Source organism: Rhinatrema bivittatum, chromosome 5 (genome assembly GCF_901001135.1).
Source record: "Rhinatrema bivittatum chromosome 5, aRhiBiv1.1, whole genome shotgun sequence".
Classification (NCBI taxonomy): domain Eukaryota; kingdom Metazoa; phylum Chordata; class Amphibia; order Gymnophiona; family Rhinatrematidae; genus Rhinatrema; species Rhinatrema bivittatum.
Window position 1 is genome coordinate 97,515,770 of NC_042619.1, and position 20,687 is coordinate 97,536,456.

The 20,687-nt window shown below is 41.5% G+C and overlaps 1 protein-coding gene across 5 annotated transcripts in view; it reads right to left on the minus strand.

Annotated features, from left to right (window-relative positions):
* The window catches only part of KATNAL1 (katanin catalytic subunit A1 like 1), a 228,585-nt gene that overhangs the window by 143,505 nt on the left and 64,393 nt on the right, over nt 1-20,687 (minus strand). The gene's annotated exons all lie outside the window — the stretch shown is intronic.

The window sequence follows — 20,687 nt, forward strand, 5'->3', positions numbered from 1 at the left end:
AGGAATAACATCCTCAAAAAGGATTCAACATTCAGTTGCATTATCTTCAAATAGTAAAACTTTTCTGAGACACAAATTCTATTGCTTTTTATAGTAAACAATGTCAGAAAATGCAAGAATAGCCTTCATATCTGCATATATAGCTTGGTATATCCTCAAATGAATCGACAAACAGAAAACTGTGATAGTAATAAAATTCCTAAAATCAGATTAAATAAAAATTATAGCAACAAATTAACCTGGGGGAAAATGGCCATTGGTAACGAATAAGATTTTGTGATTACTAATCCCATATTCACTATGAAAATCCTGCTGCAATCTTTCAAGTTGTATGTACATTCTATATAAATTCAAATATGCATTTCTTGTAGGAACAGAACAGATGAACTTTAACCTTAAAACTGATACACCAATAAAATTTCAATTTGATGTTAAATTAAAATGGCCATTAAAATAAGAATGCACAAACAATAGATACTCTTATAAAGTTTTTCCAAATTAAAACAATGTGCCATGGGTGATATCAGAAACTGCCTGGAAAACTAATAAATCTTATTGAGGTAGATATTCAGCATCTTTTATCCAGATAAGTTCCAACTTAAACAGTTAAGACGTGGCAGATGAATATCTGGCCATGTAGAACGGCTGCCACTTAGATGGATAACTACTTATTTCGCTATGTAGATAGCTGGTTACGTGATGGGTGGGATGAGGCATAACTGGGAAGAACTACTTATCTGTCTGACTTATCCAGTTGTTCTCAAGTTTAAAACGTTAGCCAGATAAACTTATTCAGTTTACTCAAAAATTTATCCAAGGATATTCAGCAGTGTGGCTGTACCACAAAATATCCCAGAAAAGTTTATTCAGCTAAGTTTATCCAACTAGGCTTTTAATATGGACCTCATTACATAAGACTTGCCATATTAGGTCAAACCAAAAGTCTATCAAGCCCAGTATCTTGTTTCCAGCAGTGACCAATCTAGGTCACAAGTACCTGGCCGAATCCCAAGGAGTAGGCAAATACCATGCTTCTTATCCCAAGGAAAAAACAGTGGATTTCTGCAATTCCACCTTAATAATGGTTTATAGACTTTTCCTCCTCCAGGAACACGTCCAAACTTTTTTTTTTAAATGCAGCTACACTAATAGCTTTCACCACATTCTCTGGCAATGAATTCCAGAGCTTAATTATGCATTGAATAAAAAATATTTTCTCTTATTAGTTTTAAATGTATCAACTAGTCACTTGATTTTGTGTCCCCCTAGTCTTCGTACTTTTAGAAAGAAACAGATTGTTTACTCGTTCCATTCCACTCATTTTATAAACCTCTATCATATCTCCCCTCAGCCCTCCCCATCTCCAAGCTGAAGAGTCCTAACCTCTTTAAACTTTCCTCATAGGGGAATCGTTCCATCCCCATTATCATTTTGGTCTTCCTTTTCTGTACCTTTTCTAATTCTGCTATTTTGTTTGAGATATGGTGACCAGTACTACACAACACTCAAGATGAGGACGCACCATGGAGTGACACAGAGGCATTATGATATTCTCTGTTTTATTCTCCATTCCTTTCCTAATAAATCCTAGCATTCTATTTGCTTTCTTGGCAGCTGCTGCACACTGAGCAGAAAATTTCAAGGTATTATCAACGATCACACCTAGATCCCTTTTCTAAATGACAGCTAATGTGGAATCTTGCATTGGTAACCATAATATGGGTTACTTCTCTAAATGCCTCACTTTACTCTTGTCCACATTAAATTTAATTTGCATGCCCATTTTCCTAGTTTTGCAAGGTCTTTTTGCAATTTCTCACAATCCTTTTGTGATTTAACAACTTTGAATAATTTTATATCATTGTCAAATTTGACCACCTCACTCACTGCTCCCATTTCCAGGTCATTTATAAAAAGCAGTAGTCTCAGTGTTAAAAAAGGGCTCTAGGGGTGATCCAGGAAGCTATAGACTGGTGAGCCTGACTTCAGTGCTGGGAAAAATCGTGGAAACTGTTAAAGAATAAAATTACAAAACATTTAGATAGACATGGTTTAATAGAATACAGCCAGCATGAATTTACCCAAGGGAAATCTTTCCTCACAAATCTCCTACATTTTTTTGAAGGAATGAATAAACATGGACAAAGCCGAACCGGTAGATGGGGTGTATTTAGATTTTTCAGAAGGCATTCTACAAAGTCCCACTTCTAAGAAAACTAAAAAGTAACGGGATAGGAGGCTATGTCCTTTTGTGGATTGCAAGCTGGTTAAAAGTCAGGAAACAGAGTAAGATTAAATGGTCTATTTTCACAGTGGATGCCTCAGGGATCTGTACTTGGACCGGTATTTAATATATTTATAAATGACCTGGAAAGGGGTACAACAAGTGCGGTTATCAAATTTGCGGATAACACAAAATTATGCAGAGTAGTTAAAACTCAAACGGATTGTGATAAATTGCAGGACTACCTTGCGAGACTGGAAGTTTGGGCTTCCAAATGGCAGATGAAATTTAACATGGGCAAATGCAAAGTGATGCATATAGGGAAAAATAACCCTTGCTGAGTTACACAATGTTAGGTTCTATCTTAGGAGTTACCACCCAGGAAAGAAATCTAGGCATCATAGTGAATAATATATTGAAATTGTCAGCTCACTGTGCTATGGCGATCAAAAAAGCAAACAATGTTAGGAATTATTAACAAGGGAATAGCAAATAAGACAATGGATGTCATAATGCCTCTGTATCGCTCCATGATGAGACTGCATCTTGAAATCTGTGTGTAATTCTGGTCGCCGCATCACAAAAAAAAGATTATAATTGCACTGGAGAAGGTGCAGAGAAAGGCGACCAAAATGATAAAAGGGCATGGAGGTAAGGCTAAGGAAGTTAGGGCTGTTCAGTTTGGAGAAGAGACAACTGCAGGGGAATTTGATAGAGGTCTACAAAATCATGAAAGGATTTGAATTGGTTATTTACTCTCTCAGATATTAGAAGAACCAGGGGGCACTCTGAAGTTAGTAAGTAGCTCTGGAATTCATTGCCAGAGGGTGTGGTTACAGCAGTTAGTGTAACTGGGTTTAAAAAAAGGTTTGGATAAGTTCCTAGAGGAAAAATCCATAAACTGCTATTAATTAATAAGCAATAGTAGCCTGAGATTTATTTAATGTTTGGGTACTTTCCAGGTACTTGTGATTTGGATTGACCACTGTTGGAAACAGGATACTGATGGACCCTTGGTCTGACCCAGTATAACAATTCTTATGTTCTTATGTAAAGAGGTTATGAGACGGTGTCGTCCTGCTTTAAGAGAAAAATTATGAGACGGTGTCGTCCTGCTTTAAGAGAAAGATTGTTTCTTCTTTCTTTTTGACAAAGAATTCTACACTTTAGCTCCTGATGAAGCAGCACATGCTGCGAAACTTCGGCCGGTTGTTGAGTGTTGCCAATATTGAACTTTGTCAAAAATTTTGGTTTGGAAATTGTGCTCTACAAGATTGAGCTTTGTCAAAACATAATACTGAAGATTCAAAGAATCATATATGGAAGAATCAATGAATTATTTTTAAGAATAGCCAATTTGATAAAAAATTGAGAAAAAAAGAAAAAAAGAATATCAAGGACTGCCGCAGATGATTAGAGGTCCGGGCGGCTCTCGTTTGAAAATCATAAGAGAACACGCCATCAGGCTTGATGATGCGGTTAGATATTACTAATTAAAAATCTAAAAATTAAAAATTCTAGTGGGAAGCAGCATATTTGTTAAAATATTGCTAGGAGATTGACATTTCCTTTATTCATATTGGATTTGATGTTGATGGAAATTGTTTGAGTTCTTTTTTGAGTCTTATGTAAAGAGGCACATAATACTCAAATGATTTCTTTTACTTTTTTTTTTTTTTTGTTCAGAAGTCACATGTATTCAAGATTTTCCTGGTAAATGTGGCTCCTTTAGTTTTAAAATGTAAGCAATGAACTTCATTAAAAAAAAAAAGTGGGCTGGCCTAGTAGCTCAGAAACAAGTGCTGAACGCTGCCATGCATAAGACCTGTGCTCAATTTCTGCTCCCTGGGCCAGCCAGGACTAGAGATAATATGAGGGCAGCATTTACAGCCCCTGGAGAAAGAAAGAAAGTACGAGTCATTGCTCAAATGGTGATATCTAGGGGCCAGATTTAGGGACCATGTTAGCTCCATAAACAATTATTTGTCAAGTAGACCTGGCGAAAGCCACATCTAAACCCAGGCAGTGGACAAATTGGCAAATTGTAACTCCTCTGTCTCATCATCAAGTTCATTCCCTTCGATCTTTACCTTCCCTGGCAGGTTCCCCCTTGCAATCTTAGGAGTCAGTATGAAGCCAAAGGGTTCAACTTGATCAGAACTTCATGATGGAAACTAATCTAATTGGTAAGGGCTTCCTTTATGCATCTGCACCAGATTCGCCAACTGCTCAACTACCTTGATAAACATGAATATGAGTTAATCATCAGCCAAATCGACTATTGCAACTCACAATACAGTCACATCTCACAATACAGTCAGAAGCGCCTTCAACTTTTACAGAATACAACTGCTAGAATCTTGGTAGAAGCCGAAAAGCAACCAACCACATAAAACTAATACTACACGAGCTGCAATGGTTCCCAGTCAAAAGCAGGATACAATTCAAAACCCCCTGCTTCATCTATAAGGCGTAAATAAACAAAACTCCTAGTCTCTCTCTCAACTTCTTTTCCCCTAAACTCCCTCTAAAGATCTCCAATTCTCTCCACTTCTTCTACCTTCAATTTGACTATCCTGTACAGAACTTTGTGCCTTCAGTTGTTATGCTCCCCCTACGCTTTGAGAAGTGTTACCTCACTTTCAGGAAAAAAGCTAAGCCATGGCTCTTTGGCCATGCTTTCCCTTAGAGGCGTTGCCAGGCCATTTGGCACCTATGGCCAAATGATAAAATACATCCTCACCCTGAGCACCACAAGCTGGAAGACTCCTTTACATGTAGGGGCTTTAATTTCTATTTTTCCCCAGCTGTTTCCTCCTGCTCCTTTGGGTCTTCCAGCTCAACTGGAACCAATACAGGGATCCTGGCACCATGAGACTTATTTATAAAAATATATAACCTGCACTATCTACATTTCTACTCGTGGCACAAAATGCCATTCATTTTACAACTTAGAACCACCAAAAGATTCACAAATAAAAATATTCTTATATCCATGCATCAAATATTGCTCACCAAATTTAAATTCGTCAGGTTTCCAGTACTGAAATAATCAGCATGCAAAATATTTACAACTGTAGCTTATGGATAGATGAGAGGATTCAGTATCAGACATAGTAAATGTACATAATATAAGAAGCTGGGAAACAGCCCACAAAGTTTCTCTTTGAAAATCTGGGGGCCAGTTGGAACCAGGAATACTTGCAGTCACAGACTTTGCACCATCTCTGTAGCAAATACAAAGTCAACACCATAAAGTAAATGCAGATATTTCAAAATGAAATCCCAGCATATTGCTTGTCAGCTCCACTCTCCCCTTATAGTCTTGTACCCACCCCCAAGTCACCCCTCCCCACATACAATTATAAATTATGCATAAGATTTTATGAAAACATTCAAAGCACATTCTTCTGAGACTAAAAATACTTAACTCATGTATATTATATTTACATGCACTACTGTTGTGCCAACCAGAAAACCCTGCTAAAATAGAAGAAAAAAAAAAAAAAAAAAAAGAGACATTTGGAACCCATATGGTATTAGGCCTATGGTGTGCTGGATGAGGGCTTGGCCCTGCTAAAGCCATGAGTAAACTGAATCATTATTACAATATAGTAAACTCCAATACCAAAACAGCATTAACTGCCAACACTCAAACAGTAACAACCTTATCTATGAAAAGGCAACCTATAAACACTAATAGACTTCCTATTAGGAAGTGCAGCTGGCAGTTCAACGGAGAGAGGAGGAGAACACTCATTTGGAGCAGAGAAGACTTTTACAGTCCTTAACTTTGGTAAGACCTTCTACCTTTTCTCTTCAAACTATTTGGGAAGCTATAAAGACTTTGAACAATAATATATATCTGTCCAATTAAACCCTGTGCTTCATTGTCTGAATGGTCTGGAAACTCGAGTAGAGTTACTGGAATTACGTAAGTCTTTAAAAGAAATACTATTTCCCTTAAATTAGAAGTGGCTAGTAACACTGCTGTGCAGCAAAATTTACTTAAAGAAAATCAATACTTCTGGAAAATCACTGGTTAGACTGAGTCTCCATCATCATTGTCCTTCCCCCATCCTCTGAATTACAATCTTCATCCTTTTACAGTTATTTGTGTGGACAACATTTGCTGACGCAGAAAGGTCAGGGATAGGCTCCAGAGAAGATTAAAGGCAGCATAGCCAAGCGTGTGTAAAGCAGTGGCCCAGAGAGCCATTCAGGAGCTCAACTGGTTCTAACTACGGCTAAATCCCTCCCTTTGTGTGTGTGTGTTCTGGTGTTGTGCTGTGTAAGCCACACTATGATCCTTCTTGTTCTTCTAAAGCAATATAGAGTGCGAACAAAAGGGGAAGGGACATGAAGAATTGAGAGCCTAGAGAAGAACAGCCCCGCAGGTTCATTTATTAAGCCTGCCAAGAGGTTGTGGATTAGCAGTACTGGCTATTTGCCCACTAAATAGGCCCTAGCTGCCACTAAAGAAATGATAGCACCACATGCACACCTGGTCTCTTGGCAGATGCCTCTCCCTCCCTCTTGAACTCCATCATTGCCTGTCCCGCCATCCTACTTCATTCATATCTTCTCTATACATGAGGAGTTGTATTCCATATTTTATGTGGTGGCATGCTTAATTTATTTATTTATTTAACAATTTTATATACCGACCTTCATAGTAGATTACCATATCGGATCGGTTTACAGTTTAACAAAGGGAAAAAACTAGAGTAACAAATTCACGTAAACGAAAGATAACCAAAGCAGGAATAAGTCAAAGTTACAATCAACAGGGGGCGAGAACTTGGAAGCTTGCAACAAGCTGGAAAGAAGAAAAGGCCAGTAAAGTAATTTTACCGTAGAGTGTACAAGTTACAAACTTAAGAACGGTGCTTTAATCTGAAGTCTAAGAGTCCATTTATTTTTTTTCTTTGAGAAACAGAGTGACAGACTGGGTAAGAAAGAAGGCCAGCTAGTGATTGTCTGGTGGTTCAGGGAAGGCTTGGAGAAAGAGCCAGGTTTTAAGATTTTTCCTGAAAGTTAATAGGCATGGCTCCAGTCTGAGGTTTGATGGGATACTATTCCAGATGGAAGGGCCTGCTGTCGAAAAGGCTCTGTCTTTGGTCGTAGCGAGGCGTGTAGCTTTAGTGGGTGGAACATTAAGAGTGCCTTTGTAAATGTCTCTAGTTGGTCTGTTAGAGGAGTAAAGTTTGAAAGGTATTTCTAGGTCAAGTTGAAGTTGATGATGGATGGTTTTATGGATTAAGGTGATTGATTTGTATAGAATTCTGTAATTTACTGGTAACCAGTGTAGGTTCCTGAGAATTGGTGATATGTGTTCGTAGCGGCTGGTGCTGGTCAACAATCTTGCTGCCGCATTTTGAATCATCTGAAGAGGTTTGGTAGTGGATTTGGGGAGTCCTAGTAGAAGGGCGCTGCAGTAGTCTATTTTGGCGAACAGTAGCGCTTGGAGGACTGTCCTGAAGTCGTGGAAGAATAAGAGAGGTTTAAGTCGTTTTAAGACCTGTAATCTGTAAAAGCAATCTTTCGTTGTTGAATTGACCATTTTCCTTAGGTTTAGACGATTGTCTAGAATCACCCCAAGATCTCTAACCTGCTTACATGTGATGTGGGGGTTGAGTGGTGTTGGTTGGTGGATATTGATATCATTTGAGGAGATGAGGAGAAGCTCTGTCTTAGAAGCGTTGAGGACCAAGTTTAAGCTGTTGAGTAGGTTGGTGATGGATAAAAGGCAGTTATTCCAATGGGTGAGCGCTTTTGAGAGTGATTCTGTTATGGGGATTAGAATCTGTACGTCGTCTGCGTACAGATAATGAGTTAGATTGAGATCTGTTAACAATTGGCTGAGGGGGAGGAGGTATATGTTAAAGAGGGTTGGGGATAAAGAAGATCCTTGTGGTACGCCCAGATTAGATTTTGTTAGAGGTGACTCTTTATTATTGATTTTGACTTTGTAAGTCCTATTGCTGAGGAAGGACTTGAACCAGTTGTACGCAGTACCAGAGATGCCAATATCTGCTAGGCGATCCAACAAGATGGAGTGATTGACGGTGTCGAAAGCCGCCGAGATGTCTAATAAGACTAGTAAGAAGGAGTGTCCTTTATCTAACCCTATAATAATATGGTCTGTTAGTGAGATGAGGAGGGTTTCAGTATTGCGTGATTTACGGAAACCATATTGCGAAGGGTGTAAGATCTTGTGGTCTTCCAGATAGTCAGAAAGCTGTGTGTTTACCAGTTTCTCCGTTAGTTTAGCGACGAATGGGAGGTTAGAGATGGGTCTGAAATTTGCTGGTACGTTTGGGTCTAGATTGTGTTTCTTGAGGAGGGGCTTGAGTGAAGCGGTTTTTAGGATGTCTGGGTAGCTTCCTTGGGATAGGAGGCTGTTTATTATGTTGGTCAGGGGTCCTGAGATCAAGTTTGGGATGAGAAGCAGGAGTCTCGATGGGATATTGTCAGCTGGATGGCTAGAAGGTTTCTGTCTTTTTAGAAGAGATTCAATCTCTTTGGTGGAGATTGATTCGAAACAGTCAAATTTGGGTCTGTTTAGAGAATTGGAATTCTCACCTGACTTGATGGGAGTTGTATTTGTAGGAAGGAGGGCGAGGGTATTTAAGATCTTCTGTTGGAAGTAGGAAGCAAGTTCTATGGCTTTGGTGAGAGCTTGTTCATCAGGAATAGGTGGTGGGGTTGATTTGGTGATTTGTGATACGTAAGAGAAAAGGGCCTGCGCATCATATTGAAAGTGGTGTATTTTGTTTGCATAGTATTCCTTTTTTTTCTGTAGAATGGCGGTCCTGTAATGATTTAAGAAACCCTTGTATGATGCGAGGGTTGTATTGTTTGGGGTTTTGCGCCATCTATTTTCTTTCTGGCGTAAATCCTGTTTCATTTGTTTCAGTTCTGAGCAGAACCAAGGTTGGTTTCCCTTTTTTGTTGGGTTGAGTGACTTGGAGATTATTGGGCACCATTTGTTTGCGACTGTTTCTGTAATCTTTTGCCAGGAGGATAGGGCTGAGTCAGGATTAGCTAGGTCTAGGTTGGAGAGTTCTTTGAATAGCTGATCGCCGAGTATGTCGGAAGGACATGTTTTCCTGAATTGAATGGTAGATGTGTGAGGAGAGGTGTGTGTCTGTTTGTGAGTGGAAAATGAAGATTCTATTAAGAAATGATCTGACCAAGGGATTGGGGTACAGGAAGGTTCTGATGTGCAGGTGAAGTTAGCATTAATGAATATTTGATCCAGGGTGTGACCAGCTTTATGCGTGGGGCTGTTTATGGTCTGAGTGAATCCCATCACGCCAAGAGTGGTGAGGAGAGTTTCACAGTTGGTAGAGCGAGGTATTGCGTTTGTGTGGAGGTTGAAATCCCCCATAATTATTGTTGGAAGGTCTGAATTAATATGTTTCACGATGGATTCTACGAGGGGTGATGGGTCCATTTCTAGAACTCCCGGGGGAGCGTAGACTAACAGAATTTGTAAGTGTTTCGATTTGACTAGACCCAGTTCTAATTTGGATTCTGTCTTGATAGAATGTGCGGTCAGTCTGAGTTCTTTCTTAGTGGCTAGGAGAAGTCTGCCTCCTCTTTTTTTGAGTCTATGAAAAGTGAAGATGTCGTATGTCTGAATTGGTAGTTGATTGGTTAAGGCAATGTCAGAGTTTTTGAACCAGGTTTCTGTGATGGCACAGATGTCTGGGTTGCTATCCAAGAGGTAATCGTTGAGGATGTGTGTCTTCTTAGTTAAGGATTGCGCATTGATAAGGGTTACTGAGAGTAGCGTGAGGCCTAGAAGTTGGTTAAATGGTGATGTTGTGATAGGGATGATTCTTTTTTGTATGACATTGGTGAAGTTAGATATGGGGGTTCTCCTAAGGTTGTGGATGATTGGGATGTTATATGTGAGCATGGTGAGGATGGTTTTGGTGGAGGTTTATTTTGAGATGCGCTTGATTGGGTCTGGGTTTGGAAGCCCAATGGTGTGCGTCTGTATGAATTCAAGAGGTGACTGAGGATGGGTGAGAGAGGGTGTCTGTCTGTATGAGTTAATTTGGATGAATTGCTGAAGGTGTTAGTAATTTAGTTGGTTCGGCTGGATAGGTGCTCTGTCCTCTGTAAGCTTGATTGGTTGTCTGAGTGGTTGCTGGGATGATTCTGGTCACAGCAGTTATATCGAGGACTATTATATTTCTGGGCTCCGATGATTAGGTTGAAAGATAACATGCTAGAATGGTGGTCAGGTAGCATCGGTTCCTTTGCTCTGTTAGAGGCCTCCCGTTGGGGGATTGGGTCCCGGGCGGGTTCCACAAATAGGGAGTGCACTAAGGAGCGCACAAAGGAGCAGGCTCCTTTGTCGAGCTCCTTAGGCGCGCGACGCTAGGCGCGCGACGCCTGGGTGTCTCTCAATTTAAATTAGGAGGCCAAATCAGGGCTGTCCCCTGATTGGCTGAAGGTGTTCGGCGTGCCCCTCGGAGGCGGAGGAAGGTGAGCCGGATGTCGTCAGCGTCTCGCTTCGAAGGAGGCCAGCAGGGGCTGCCTCGTGGTCGGGGTCGGAGGCGGCCGTGGGTAAGTGAAAAATATCGGGCCTTACCCCGGCGGGTCTCCGGCGCCGATCGCGCAGGCCCTGCGCGATCGGTCCCCAGGCTATATAGAAATGTGTTAGTGAAGATTATAAAGCTAATGGGGTGGATTTTAAAAGGGATACGTGCGTAACACTTTAAAACCCGCTCCTGCGCGTGCCGAGCCTATTTTGCATAGGCCCGGCGACGAGCGCAAGCCCCGGGATGCACGCATTTCCCAGGGCTTGAAAAAAAAGGGGCGGGAGTGGGCGGGACCGAGGCCTCCAGCACTGCGTGTCGGGAGATCGCGCACAGTCACTCAGCCGGCGCAGGCAGGCGTAAATTAAAAAAATTAAGGTGGGGAGGGATTTAGGTAGGGCTGGGGGGCAGAAGCAAAGTTCCCTCTGAGGCCGCTCCGATTTTGGAGCAGCCTCAGAGGGAACGGAGAAAGCCATCGGGGCTCCCGTAGGGCTCGGCACGCGCAAGGTGCACAAGTTTGCACCCCCTTGCGTGCGCAGACCCTGGATTTTATAACATGCGCGTGGCTGCGCACGCATGTTATAAACTTGGGCGTAGATTTGTGCACGCCGGGTTGCGTGCACAAATCTACGCCAGCGCGTAATTCTTAAAATCTGGCCCAATGTATTTAATGTTTTATTTTTTCAGATGCATGTCTATATCGTCGCTCATCACTGCTGTATGTGGAGATGGTGATTGCCCTTCAGAACATCTTTCCAGCGCAGATGCTTCTCACACCTGCATACTTCTCTTGGCAGATGGCTTCTTGACTGTGGCACATTTCTTGAAAGTGAAATAACATACCTGAACTCATAATACATGTGTGGAGTTTTAAATTTTACAGTGTTTTTCCTTTGGAAGTTATTTCTCTCTCACTACATACTCCCTCTCCCAAAACACCTTCCCTCCTCAGTACATACCAAAGAAACACAGACAGGGGAATTCGGTGCAAAAATTTTTTTTTTTTTTTTTTTTTTTTTTTTAAAGTGCAAAACTATTTACAAGTCAAATAAATAAATAAAGTAACATGAGAGGGGGGAACATCTAGGGACAAAATAGCATACAAAAGTATAAAAAAAAATCCCAAGGAGTTAGGTAGGAGGGTGCTCAGGACACTTGCAGGTGCTGCCAGGAGCTGTAAGCCCCATAGGTGCGCATCCAGCGTCCTGAGCACCCTCCTTTGGTAGGCATGCAAAGTTCTCTGCTCCGTCATCACCCTCAGGAAAGCCTGAAACTCCTGCCTCTTGGTTGCTGAGCTGGGGGGGGGGGGGGGGGGCATAGCACGCAAAGCAGAGGGCCATGCATGCCTACCTCGGCCAGGAACGGCTGGACAATCTGGGTCTCTGCGTCCCTAACTCCCTGGCCAAAAGAGAGGGAGGCGGCCCTAAGGGAATGGGAATGGGCTCCAGACCAGCAGTAGGCCTGGAGTACGCCTCTTCAGCGAGAAGTGGCTCAATCTCTGCTGCGTTCTCCTTTGATAGTGATGGGGATGAGGGAGAAGCATCCTGCTCCCCCCTCCCCAGCAGAGGCAGTTACTGGTGCGGGGGCTGGTGTTTCCTCCTCCCCTTCATCCTCCATGTCGCCATCTTCATTAGCACCTTAAAACAAAAGCTTGTGTGAGAATGAGGTCCAAAGTTACAGATACATTTAATTTTTTTTTGGGGGGGGGGGGGGGGGACTGTGCCCAGTAGGCTTGAAGATTTACTTACCACCAGCCCCATTCTGCCAAACATGCAGCCGGTCGCGCCACCTCTTCCAGAGGCACAGCTACTGAGCCTTCTTCAAGTCCTCAATCTATAGGAAAGAAATAGCATGAGAAATTTGAGTGTGCTCTATAGCTGGTAATGTGACCTCCATACCGGTATGTGACCATGTATGCTACTACTATGTGATTTGAGATGGAGCTCTTGGCAATCCATTAATGCATATAGAAGTGGTATGCTTCCACCTGCACCTAAAGTATATCTGAAAACATAGCCTCCATAAAAGGCCATGATACCCCAGGTCACTAGTCACATAGCAGGGCAGTGCAACTAGTGGGAATATCTTTGTGGAGTACCAAGAACCCTGCAATTGATCCTAAGCTATGCCTTCTAAATGCATTCTAAATAGTTTGCTATCCTATAAGTCAGTGCTTCTCAAGTCAGTCATTGAGGCACACAGACAGGCAGGTTTTCAGGATATCCTTCAGGAGCATACATGATATTGATTTGATGAGAATGGTAGCAGAGCATGTCAGACTCTCACGCAGACTAATTGTGAGTATCCTGAAAACTTGACTGCCTAGGTGTCCCCTGAGGACTGGCTTGCAAGGTATAGCTTGAGATAGCATGAAACCATTTTATATTCCCTGAGAAATGTAGTACCATCTCTTACAGCATTAGTATACTTGTGCCTCTAAGGCTTCAATCATTCAATGTAAATCTGGACTACCATATTTCTGTACATAGTAAAGCAATGAACATCCAGATATGCTGGTAATATCAGGTTAAACCATTATAGTCTCCATACATAACCATTTAATATAATATTATTTGGTGGCCACTTGCACACCCACTCCCCAGACATAATTATGCCTTGACATCCCCCTAGTGGTCTTCTTATGCACTAGCTTAGATAATCACAGTAACCACATTCAACTTACCCTCCCGATGGTAAGAGGCCTGCTGATTAAATGAAAGTTGCAGCTCTTTCCAGGCCCTCCTCATCTGCCGCAGATTACTCCTATGGCCCAGCACTGGAAACAGGTGTCCCTCATCAGCCACCACCGGGGACGTCAGATGGGTGATGTCCCTGGTGGTAAAAGTGGGCTGCCTGGCTCTTGCTGGCATTTTGGAAAGCCGCACTCAGGAACAAGAAGTCCCACCCTCGTGTTTGCGTGTACGTAGAACTACACACACCTGTGTGGAACACATGTATATCTGCGCCAATTTACGCATGTAATTACACCCCCAAATATACGCATATCTTACATCGTACACGCAAACGTGTGCAATCGATATAAACTTTTACTTTGGCACATGCGCCCACATACACGCATTTCTTCGCACACGCCTTTTAAAATTCACCTGTTAGTAAGCATATGTACAATAAAAATATTTTCCAACTATCAATAAAAACTCATTGCTAAAACTGTAGTGTTCCCAATATTTCTCAAAATGTAAATCATTCAGTTTCAGGACTGCTTTGATGTCTGACATTTTGATTGTGTTATAAATCCAATTTGACATATATTTCTTAGTTTATCATTTAGTTTTCAAGATTTCTGTACATCTAATCATAATTTGAGCAAATTTCAACTATGCGGAATGCTGCAAAATCTGCGCATAGTTTTTACCCAGTTTTTGCACCGATTGTCAAAGTAAACATATGCACTTTGAAAACTGCCTAAGGAAAAAAGTACCCACATGGATTTTCAAACTAAAACTACATGTATCATTTTCTCCCCCAACTTAACTCCACCCCAGGAACACCTCCACTACAATGTGGGTAAAAATACATGTGGTATTGATCCCCATGCTTAGTTTACCTGCATACAGTATATAACAAGATTTCTTTCAACTACACCAGCTACATCCCCACTGTCCCTTTTCAGATAGTTCTGCCCTTGCCACAGTCATCAGGTTTGCATGATTTCCCCCCTAGATTTTTGCAATTTGCTTTACACCGGGATTCCAAAAAACTCAATTATGCCAGCACCTCATTCAAAATGCTGCAGCTTGAATGTAGCTGGATGAAAAAAAATAATGTGAACATATCAAGCCAATCAAAGTCTTTCACGGTTCCATCAGGTTCTGGTAAGATAGTGGACCATAAATCTTGTAATAAAATAAATATTCTACCAAGCCAAGTTCAATATCCTGGTGATGGCTTATTTTATTTGCTTAAATAATTTATATTCCGCTGATCCTCAAATCTCAGCAGATTACATCATAACACACAGTTGACACACAGAGTTGCAAGACATATGCAATCATATCATGGCTTCTTTGTTTATGGCTTTTAAAGCTATCAAAGGCAATGCACCTCTCTACCTCAGCTGTCGTCTCAATCCTTATATGCCATCCCACTCTCTATGCTCTTTACCCCAAGCCCACCTAACTACCCTTACACCAAAGGAACTGCACTTCTCAGTTCCAACACTGTGAAACTCCTTGCCACTGAACATCGGATTTGGTCCAAACCTGTTAATAATCAGAAAACTACTAAAAACATGGCTCTTTGAAGTGGCTTTCATATTAGAAGCGGACATATGGCCTGCCTCTAAAAACACATTCCATGGTGTCTAAACTGTGATATGCAATAGAAACTGCCAACTCAGTTTTCATGCCATATGCCTGTGATTCTTTTCCCTCATCCAAATGTCACCTAGAAACTACCTAGAAAGACTACTTTTGATATATTCCAGAATTGCTTTCAGTTCTTAAACTCCGTCAGTCCCATACAATACAGTGTGCTCAGCTGAGCGCACTGTTTAATCCACCATTGGACGCACATTTTGGATGTGGGTTCACAACCCCTTGTAACATAAGGGGTTTAGCGCATCCAAAATGGGCATCCAAAACTAACAGCACTCATCACATGCAAATGCATGTTGATGAGGCTATTAGCTATTTGCCCCAGATACAAAAAAATACACCATGCGCCTGATCCGCACATTTTAACACTCAGAAATTAAACACCAGCCCAGAGCAGGAGTTAATTTCTGAGCAGCCCAAAAAAGTGTACAGAAAATCAGAAAATATTGCTTTTCTGTACATCCTCCAACTTAATATTGTAGCGATATTAAGTCAGAGGAACCAAAAGATTAAAAAAAAAAAGTTTGCCAGCAGTCAGGTTAGGAAAAGGGACGCTCAATTTTACGAGCATCCGTTTTCCTAACCTGTGCGCAGCCACCTCTCCTGAGCTTCCACTGCCAAGGAGGTGCTAGGGGCACGCAAATGTCCCTAGCACCTCCTTTTTAGCATGACCTCTCACTTAAATATTGTATCGTATGCCCAGGAGAGGTGGCTGGGCACACATTCGGAAAGCGGGCACAACACTGAGTGCCCTTTTTCCGTGTGTCTTTATTGTATCGGCCTGTGTATCTCTACACTTCCCGTTCTTGCCTCTTCCTGATTATGCACTTGCAGATATTACCCTGACATCTTTTTGCTTTCCTTATTGCAACCTTATTTAGTTACTACACTGATATATTATCTAATTATACACGTCAATGTCATTTAAAAGTGTTGATGCATATTCTAACTCGTTACAATTGTCTTGGAACTCTGTTTGGAAAAGCCTGCAATAAAGGGTGATGATAATACAGGATAGGCAATTTTCAGACAACAGATTTCCAAGGGTAAAATGCTTTTTACCCATGGAAATTGCTTTTTGAAAACTGTCCTCAAATTATCTGTTTTTATACATTGAGACATATTTAGACATATTACAACAAATCACATATCTTCAAACTGCAAATTCATCCTGTTTGTATATTCACTTCTGAACATGTGTAAATTAACTATGCACAAACACTTCCTATCACTTTCTCCACATATTTGAGAAGCAGCACTATCCAACTATATTTTAATTAGTAAAGGTTCTAGAATCCTCCAATATTATAATTCTAACTGAAAAAAAAATTCTACTCTTCACATAATTATGGGATAAGGTCATATAAAACCATTTGCAATGTGATATCTGATACAAAAGCATGCAAAAGCTTTTGGTGTGATGGGTACTGTGCAGTAATGTGCTCCCATCTATGGATGATTACCTAACTAATTACAAATTTCTACATAGTCCTTGGCCAGTGTGTTAGCAGATAGTCCTAGTTGGTCTGGGTAGAAGAGTCTAAAGCCTTTGACTTCACATTGGGGCCAAGGCAATACAGTGTGCTCAGCCAATCGCATTGTTTAACCCATGATTCAATAACTCGGCAAACTCCATAACTTTGTTCACACCATTAATTGGTAAATTTGTTCTCCCTGGCAAATTCCTATCTCCTTTTCACTGCTCCAAGTTATGTAATTCCCTTGTTTTATTGTAACTGCAATCTTTTTTTTGAGCACCTGTTAATGTTTATTAATTATCTTCCTTCACCTCTTGTTAATTGTAAACCGGCATGATGCGATTCTTATTGCGAATGCCGGTATAGAAAAACTTTAAATAAATAAATAAATAAATAAATACATACATACATAAATACATAAATAAATGATTGGACGCGGGTTTTGGTCTTGATTCCACAACCCCTTATTCTAGAAGGGGATTAGCATGTCCAACCCACCACGAAGTTAATAGCGCTTATCACATGTAAATGCATGTTGATAAGGCTAATAGCTATTCTCGTCAGCTCAGTGTGCTGCAGCAGTCAAAAAAGCAAACAGAATGTTAGGAATTATTAGGAAGGGAATGGTGAATAAAACAGAAAATGTCATAATGCCTCTATATCGCTTCATGGTGAGACCGCACCTTGAATACTGTGTACAATGCTGGTCGCCACATCTCAAAAAAGATATAGTTGCGATGGAGAAGATACAGAGAAGAGCGACCAAAATGATAAAGGGGATGGAACAGCTCCCCTATGAGGAAAGACTAAAGAGGTTAGGGCTGTTCAGCTTGGAGAAAAGATGGTTGAGGGGAGAAGTGATAGAGGTGTTTAAAATCATGAGAGGTCTAGAATGGGTAAATGTGAATCGGTTATTTACTCTTTCGGATAATTGAAGGACTAGGGGGCACTCCATGAAGTTAGGTTATAGCACATTTAAAGTTAATCAGAGAAAGTTCGTTTCACTCAACGCACAATTAAACTCTGGAATTTGTTGCCAGGGATGTGGTTAGTGCAGTTAGTGTAGCTGGGTTTAAAAAAGGACTGGATAATTTCTTGGAGGAGAATTCCATTACCTGCTATTAATCAAGTTGACTTAGAAAATTGCCACTGCTATTACTAGCATCAGTAGCATGGGATATACTTAATTTTTGGGTACTTGCCAGGTACTTGTAGCCTGAATTGGCCACTGTTGGAAACAGGATGGTGGGCTTGGTGGACCCTTCGTCTGACCCAGTATGGCATATTCTTATGTTCCCCTCCCCCCGCCCCCGATAAAAAAAAATTTTTAAAGTGCACAACGTGCACATTTACCCTCAGAAATTAATGCCTGCCCAGAGCAGGCATTAAATTCTGAGCAGCCCAAAAGGTTTACAGAACAGCAGAAAATGCTTTCTGTATATAGTCCAACTTAATATCATGGCAATATTAAGTCAGAGGAGCCAAAAGGGCCAGAATATTAATTAAAAAAAAAAAAGAAAAAGAAAAAAAAAAAAGTGTGCCAGGTTAAAATTGAGCGTCCGTTTTCCTAACCCGCTGACAGTCACCTCTACCGGGCACCTGCTGCCTGGTAGAGGTGACACATTTGTCCCTAGTGTTTCTTTGGCAGCGCGACCCCCTCAAATATTCGATTGCGCGCAGAAAAGGTGGCTGGGTGCACGTTAGGAAAATGGGCCTCAAACACGGAGCGCCCATTTTCCACAGAGATTTATTGAATCGGCCCCATTATGTTTTAAAACTTCTTCAGCCATGGCAACAAGGCTTATTTATTTATATTTGCCTAACCTCTATTCATTGGCATCTCAAGGAAAATTACATTCAGGATACTAAGCCGCAATATTTTATTGCTGGGGGTGCAAAACATCACAGGTGAATGTTCCCATGATATGTTGTCCCTCTCCGACAAAACACTGCAGCAGTCCTACCATACAATTTTTTTTTTTATTGTGGGAGAAACGCACAACAAAAAAATTGTGCCATGAAATGGAGCCTACGCACGCAATGGCAGCCCACTTCTGCTGGGGCCGCCATCCCATAAAGAGCCCGAGGCCCAAAACCCCTCCCCCACCAGGATCTTGGTAGACACCCCAACCACCTCACCTGTCAAGGCAGCCCTGCAAGACAAAATAGTAAAAAAAAAACAAAAAACAAGTTTTTTTAAATCATATGGTGTTGCCGCCACACCCCCACCCAAATCCCTCTCCTTTACATTACAAACCCCCTTCCAAAAAAATCACTCCCTGATGGACTAGAGTAGCCCCCTCCCCTTACCTCAAAATAAGTCCCTGGCAGTCTAAGCCCTCCCCCCAGATCCCCCTCCCATACTTTTAAAAGAATCACTGAAAGTGCAATGAGGGCATGGAGCACCCCCTAGCTCTGGGCCTGGAATGAATGGTGGGCACACATATGTATGTACAGAGTACATATATGCCCACCATTCATTTCTGTGCACATACTATTCATTTGTTAGATACAGACACACTGCCGAAACAAACGAATGGAGCAACGAATGCACATGATTGACAATGAACATCGATGTGCCTTCTAATTTTTGAAAGACTACCTGTGCAAAAATTTTCTTTTGTGCAAGTTTTTATAAGTTGAGTTGAAATTTGTGCACTTTGAACCAGTATAATGCAAATATCGGGATTTCTGGTGCGTAGTATTTTGCTGTGTGCACAGGGTTCACGATCTATGTGTGCATGCACATGCGCACAGCTTAGAGGGAACAGTGTTCATGGTGATACTATTCTAGACATCTTGATGTACCAATACTCTATGGGATCAATTTTCAGAAAACTAAATAGAAAAATAGAAATATAGAAACATAGAAATGACGGCAGAAGAAGACCAATCGGTCCATCCAGTCTGCCCAGCAAGTTTCACACTTCTTTTTTCTCATACTTATTTGTTTCTCTTGGCTCTTAGTAACCTTAGGTTCTATTTCCCTTTCACCCCCACTATTAATGTAGAGAGCAGTGATGGAGCTGCTTCCAAGTGAAATATTAAGTTTGATTAGTTGGGTAAGCGGCAGCATAGCTCTCTGCCGTTGAAGCAGAGAGCAATGCTGGATATGCGTGAAGTATTAGTTTTTCTTCTCCCCTGCCGTTGAAGCAGGGAGCTATGCTAGATATGCATTGAAAGTGAAGTATGCCTTGAAAGTCACATTAACTATCATCAAATATTGAAAAGTCTAATAATTGGTAATTGAATAAGCCTAATAATTGGTAATACCTATAGCCCATGAACCCATCCCTGTTTTGTTTTATTTTTTTTTGTTGTTTGTTTTTTTTCTTTTTTTAATTGGGAGATGGCAGCCCTCCATCCTTCCGCTCCGTGAAGGTGGAACACCAACCACTGGCCACTGGCATCCCGCTCCGTGAATGCCTCTGTGGCTACTGCCGCTCCGTGCAGTGTTTTGCTGCCTGCTCTTTATATGCGTCCTCTAGACCTGATGGATCCACAGTGTTTATCCCACGCCCCTTGGAAGTGCTTCACAGTTTTGGACTTCACCAATTCCTCTGGAAGGGCATTCCAGGCATCCACCACTCTCTCCGTGAAGAAATACTTCCTGACATTGGTTCTTAGTCTTCCTCCTTGGAGCCTCAGCTCGTGACCTCTGGTTCTGCAGATTTTTTTCCGACGGAAAAGGTTTGTCGTCTTTGGATCGTTCAAGTTTTTCAAGTATCTGAAAGTCTGAATCATATCACCCCTGCTCCTCCTTTCCTCCAGGGTGTACATATTTAGATTCTTCAATCTCTCCTTTTATGACATCCGACGAAGACCCTCCACCTTTCTGGTCGCCCTTCTCTGTACCGCTTCAATCTTGTCTCTGTCTCTTTGTAGATACGGCCTCCAGAACTGAACACAGTACTCCAGGTGAGGCCTCACCAAGGACCTGTACAAGGGGATAATCACTTCCCTTTTCTTACTCGATATTCCTCTCTCTATGCAGCCCAGCATTCTTCTGGCTTTTGCTATCGCCTTGTCGCATTGTTTCGCAGACTTCATATCATTAGACACTATAACCCCAAGGTCTCTCTCCTGCTCTGTG